Source organism: Mobula birostris, chromosome 6 (assembly GCF_030028105.1).
Source record: "Mobula birostris isolate sMobBir1 chromosome 6, sMobBir1.hap1, whole genome shotgun sequence".
NCBI classification, from domain to species: Eukaryota; Metazoa; Chordata; class Chondrichthyes; order Myliobatiformes; family Myliobatidae; genus Mobula; species Mobula birostris.
This window is the reverse complement of record NC_092375.1, coordinates 75,890,785-75,896,953: the sequence shown is the minus strand read 5'-3', so window position 1 is coordinate 75,896,953 and position 6,169 is coordinate 75,890,785. Positions and strand designations below refer to the sequence as shown.

The 6,169-nt window shown below is 41.5% G+C and overlaps 1 protein-coding gene across 1 annotated transcript in view; it reads left to right on the top strand.

The window, feature by feature from the left end:
* Window positions 1-1,010: 1,010 nt before the first annotated feature.
* gemin8 (gem (nuclear organelle) associated protein 8) overlaps window positions 1,011-6,169 on the top strand; it is a 149,119-nt gene continuing 143,960 nt past the window's right edge. The window contains exon 1 of the mRNA XM_072260689.1: window positions 1,011-1,016. The gene's annotated coding sequence lies outside the window, so the exon portion shown is untranslated. The remainder of the gene's footprint in view (window positions 1,017-6,169) is intronic.

The window sequence follows — 6,169 nt, the reverse complement described above, 5'->3', positions numbered from 1 at the left end:
GTGATGCTTATGCCGTCAGTTTGGAGGCTACCCAGATGGAATACAAGGTGTTGTCCCTCCAACCGGAGTGTGGCCTCATCACAGCAGTATGGCCATGGACTGTCGTGTCAAAATGGGAATGGGAAGTAGAACTAAAATGGGTGGCCACTGGGAGAACCCGCTTTTTCTGGCGGACACAGCATAGGTGCTCAACGAAGTGGTCCCCCAATCTATGTCAGGTCTCACAGATATACAGAAGGCCATACCAGGAGCAGCGGACACAGTGGGTGACCCCAACAGACTCACAGGTGAAGTGCCATCTTACCTGGAAGGACTGTTTAAGGCCCTGAATGGTAGTGAGAGAGGAGGTGTAGGGACAGGTGTGATATTTGTTATGCATCCAGCACATGATTCCCTGTGACTTCTGCTATCTCCAATGGGATCCCACCACCAAGCATATCTTTCCTTCCCCTCCCCCACCCTGACTTTTGCTTTCCACAGGAATCGCTCCCTATGTGACTGCTTTTTACATTCATCCTTCCCCGCTGATCTCCCTCCTGGTACTTATCTTTGCAAGCGGAACAAGTACCATACCTGCCCCAACACTTTCTCCCTCACTACCATTCAGGGCCCCAAACAGTCGTTCCAGGTAGTTTCCAGCATCTGCAGATTTTCTTGTATTTCTTAGTTGCTATTTATCAGCTTACCTTTGAACACTATTCTGCCCTCACTCAAGCATTCCCCATTTTCTTAAGATAGACAAAAAGGTAAACTCCAGTCTGGGGGTAGTAGTAATTTGAAAGCAGTTTTGTTACTGTACACGAAGAGATGATGTAAAATGACAGTGCTTCTCGGTGTTCTCAAGAAAGGTAGATTTAAAAATTGTTTGCAATTCCTTCAACTACATTTTTTGGCTTGCAGAGGTGGACCAAAGATTTGTGAAAGAAAATGAGCAGTGCAAAATTATTAATGAAAATTGCAACTTTATGATGGATTTAAGGTCATTAATGAAGCACCTGAGAACAAGTGCTTATGAGGTAACATCAAATTAATGCCAGAACTGAAGAATGGATCAGAACACATATAAAGCAGTAAAGTTTAAAATGGCTGATTAACTCAGATTCTGTCAAGTGCACTGAACTTCTTCTAATAAAACACAATCAACTGATGGAAATCTTGCATGTGTTTTGCAATTATTTGGAATTAATTAGAACCACAGAGGTCGAAGTGACACCTTCTGCATTTTGTTTTACAAAATAAGATTCAAAGACCTAATAGCCCAGGCCCGTTGAACAAAATGTCTTTAAAAATCTTTGTAATCTTCTTGTTTTGTGAGCTGCTATGACACTAGATATTTGTGAGCTTCTGTGACATTTACATAAAACTGTGTGCAAGCTAACTTTACACAAAAGCCAGTGATTAATAGCTTTCATGTGCATAATACAGAAGAGATATAAAAAATACCATGTGTAATCTCCCAGGATAAAAAACATCAGATTAATTGCAAAGTAATCATAACTTCACAGAAACCTTGGAATATAGACAGGTGCTAATGCTTTAACCACAGAATATTAAACAGATCGAGGGTTGGTACCTCAATTTTAAGAATACATTTTTCTCTAAATACTTTTTGACAAAAATAAAATGAATCTGCACCAGATGGGTACTGTCAGATAATTCCTAATTATCAGCATCTCTGGTGCTTCTATGGCTGTTTTAATTTCATTGCAAATAACATTTTCTCTAGCCTCAGAAAGCACATTTACAAATGAAGTCTTGGCCTCCAGTAGCTTGATCAATCCCTTTTACCAGTAGGGAACCCAGTAATCAATAGGAAAACTGAGTCCTTAGTGTACATTTGGTATATTTGAAAGTAGTGTCTATGAAATTAAGCTATTAATGTTTAATAACCTGGTTTCATATTGCAATGCAAGTTTTCGGTTTTCATTTGCTAGTGATCCAGTCTATTTGGATAACACAGGGCTAAGTTCTGAGTAAATTCAACATTGCAAAATCCAAACAGCCTAAGCCTCTGGCAAATTAATTTTCAGATTTTTAGACTTGCTTTGAATGCCTTTAAACTTTAAATTTAACTTCAAATTTACTATAACTTTAACTTCAAACTTAACTATAACTTTAACTTTAAATTCCTGCGTTACCATTCCAGAGGATCTGTCCTGAGTCTAGAATGTAAGTACTATTATGTTACGTGGCACTTCTACTTTCTTAGAAGTTTGCGAAGATTCAGCAGGTTATCTAAAAGTTTGACAAACTTCTATAGATGCATGGTGAAGAATATATACTGTAGATTGGTTCCATCATGACCTGGTATAGTATGGAAAAGCCTACAAAAATTAGTGGATATGCCCTAGTCTATCACAGGTAAAGTTATTCCCACCATTCAGCACATTTTTATAGAGCGCTGCGACAGGAAAGCAATCATCTGGGTTCCCCACGAACCAGTTCATGCTCTCTTCTCACTACTGCCATCAGGAAGGAGGTACAGGAACCTCAGGACCTGTACCACCAGGTTCAGGAACAGTTATTACTCCTCGATCATCAGACTCTTGAACCAGAGGGGATAACTTCACTTAACTTCACTTGCCCCATCAATGAGCTGTTCCCACAAGCTACTGTCTCACCTTCAAGAACTCTTTATCTCAATGGATTCCTGTTCTCAATATTTATTGCTTATTTATTTATTTATTATTATTGTAGAGTCATAGAATCATAAGACTATAACACCATAAGATATAGGAGCAGATTAGGATATTTGGCCCATCGAGTCTGCTCCGCCATTTCATCATGGCTGATCCACTTTCCCTCACAGCCCTAACCTCTCTACCCTCTCCCCATATCCCCTCATGCTCAGACCAATCGAGAATCTGTCAACCTCTGCCTTAAATATACATAAAGACCTGGACTCCACAGCTGCCTGTGGCAATGAATCTCACAGATCCACCACTCTCTGGCTAAGGAAATTCTTCATCTCCATTCTAAGAGGATACCCCACCACTCTGAGGCTGTATCCTCCGGCTTTAGACTCTCTCACCATTGGAAACATCCTCTCCACATCCACTCTGTCGAGGCAATGAGACATTCGATATGTTTCAATGAGGTCACCCTTCATTCTTCAGAATTCCAGTGAATACAGGCTCAGAGCCATCAAATGCCCCTCATGTGACAAGCCTTTCAATCCTGGAATCATTTTCGTGAACCTCCTTTGGACCCTTTCTAATGTCAGCACATCCTTTCTTAGATAAGGGGCTCAAAACTGCTCACAATACTTCAAGTGAGGCGTCACCAGTTCTTTATAAAGCCTCAACATTACATCCTTGCTTTTAAATTTTAGTCCTGTTGAAATGACTGCTAACATCGTGTTCGCCTTCCTCACAACAGACTCAACCTGCAAGTTAACCTTTGGGGAATCCTGCACAAGGACTCCCAAGTCCCTTTGCACGTCTGATTTTTGAATTTTCTCTTCACTTAGAAAATAGTCTACACTTTAATTTCTTCTACCAAAGTGCATGACCATACACTTCCTGATATGTATTCCATCTGCCACTTCTTTGCCCATTCTCCTAAATCTACCCTACATTCACTACTTCCACTGGCAGCTCGTTCCACAATCTCACCACCCTCTGAGAGAAGAAGCTCCCCTCATGCATCCCTTAAACCTTTTACCTTTCACTCTTAACCCATGACTTCTAGTTGTAATCTCACTCACCCTCCAAGGAAAAATCCTGCTTGCATTTATAGGGCTTGACCTAATAAATGAACCTTTGAACCTTTGGATCTATCTATACAATCTCCTCTAAATATCCCCTCAATATCCTATGTGATAAAGAATAAAGTCCTACTGAGTTTAAGAGCTGAGAGGTAATGTTGCAACTATACAGGACCCTGGTCAGACCCCACTTGGAGTACTGTGCTCAATTCTGGTTGCCTCACTGCAGGAGGGATATGGAAACCATAGAAAGGGTGCAGAGGACATTTACAGGGATGTTGCCTGGATTGGGGAGCATGCCTTATGAGAATAGGTTGAGTGAACTCAGCCTTTTCTCCTTGGAGTGACAGAGGATGAGAGGTGACCTGATAGAGGTGTACAAAATAATGAGAGGCATTGATCGTGTAGATAGTCAGAGGCTTTTTCCCAGGGCTGAAATGGCTATCACAAGAGGGCATAGTTTGCAGGTGCTTGGAAGCAGGTACAGAGGAGATGTCAGGGGTAAGTTGTTGTTGTTTTTTTTTTACGCAGAGAATAGTGAGTGTGTGGAATGGGCTGCTGGCGGCAGTGGTGGAGGCAGAAACGGTAGGGTCTTTTAAGAGACTCCTGGATGGATACATGGAGCTTAGAAAAATTGAGGGCTGTGGGTAAGCCTAGGTAGTTCTAAGGCAAGGACCTGTTCGGCACAGCTCTGTGGGCCAAAGGGCCTGTATTGTGCTGTAGGTTTTCTATGTTTTCTATCCCAGTTCCTGTATTCATTGATTTAAGAAAGCCAATGTGACAAAAGCTTTCTTTACCATCCTTTCTATCTGTGCCGTCACCTTCAAGGAATTATGTATCTGTATTCTCAAATCACTCTGTTCTACAGCACTTTTCACTGCCCTTCCACTCACTGTGCAAGACCTATCCTGGTTGGTCCTACCAAAGTGCAAAACCTCACACTCGTCTGCATAAAATCCATCTGCCATTTTCCAGCCCATTTTCACAGCTGGTCAAGATCCCGCTGCAAGCTTTGATGGTCTTCCACACTGTCTACTACACCCCCCAGTCTTGGTGGCATCCACAAATATGGTGATTCAGTTAACCACATCTTCACTCAAATCATTGATATAGATGACAAACAACAAGGGACGCTGCACCGATCCCTGCGGCTCACCAGTAGTCACAGGCCTCCAGTCAGAGAGGCAACAGTCTACTACTTCTCTCTGGCTTCACCCATGAAGCCAACGTTTAATGCAATTTACCACCTCATCTTGAATGCCAAGCGACTGAATCTCTTTGATCAAACTCCCATGTGGGACCTTGTCAAGTGCCTTGCTGAAGTCCATGTAGATAACATCCACTGCTTTTACTTCATCAACATTCCTGGTAACTTCCTCAAAAAATTCTATAAGATTGGTTAGACATGACTTACCACGCACATAGCAATGTTGACTATCCTTAATCAGTCCCTCTCTCTCTAAATACTTATATATCTGGTCCCTTAGAATACCTTCCAATTACCTTCTTACTACTGATGTCAGGCTCACTGGCTTAATTTTCCAGCTTAATCATATAGCCTTTCTTAAACAACAGAACAACATTAGCTATCCTCCAATCCTCTGGCATCTCACCTGTGGCTAAAGATGTTTTAAATATTTTTGCTAGGGACCCTGAAATTTCTGCACAAGCCTCCTACAGGGTCCAAGGGAACACATTGCCAAGCCCTGGGGATTTATCCACCCTAAATTGTCTCAAAACAACAAACACACCCTCCTCTGTGATCTGTACACAGTCCATGACTTGTTTGATGCATTGCCTTACATCTACACAAACTGCGTCCATCTCCTGAGTAAATCAAGGTGCAAAAAATCTATTTAAGATCTTCCCTAGCTCTTTCGAGTCCACGCATCACTACCATTCTGATCTTCCAGAGGACCAATTTTGTTCCTTGCTGTCTTTTGCTCTTAATACATCTGTAGGAGCCCTTAGGATTCTCCTTCATCTCATCTGCTAGAGTAACTTCATGCCATTTTTTACCCCTCTTGATTTCATTAGGTGTTCTCTTGCATTTCTTATACTTCTCAAGTACCTCATTTGTTCCTGCCTGCCTATACCTGTTATGCACCTCCTTCTTTTTCTTAGGCAAGGCATCAACATCTCTCAAAAACCAAGGATCCTTTAACCTGTTATCCTTGTCTGTTATTCTGACAGGACCAATTCTGTACTCTCAAAATTTCACTTTTGAAGGTTTCCCATTTACCAATTACACCTTTGCCAGAAAACAACCTGTCCCAATCCATACACTTGCCAGATCCTATCTCATACCATCAAAATTGGCCTTTTTTTAATTTAGAATCTCCCCAGTGGCCAGAACTATCGTTTTCCATAATTACCTCTCCCTAATAGGAGAGCTGGTATTGCATTCACTCTATCTGAGACTTCTATACACTGATTAAGGAAACCTTCCTGAAAACGTTTACA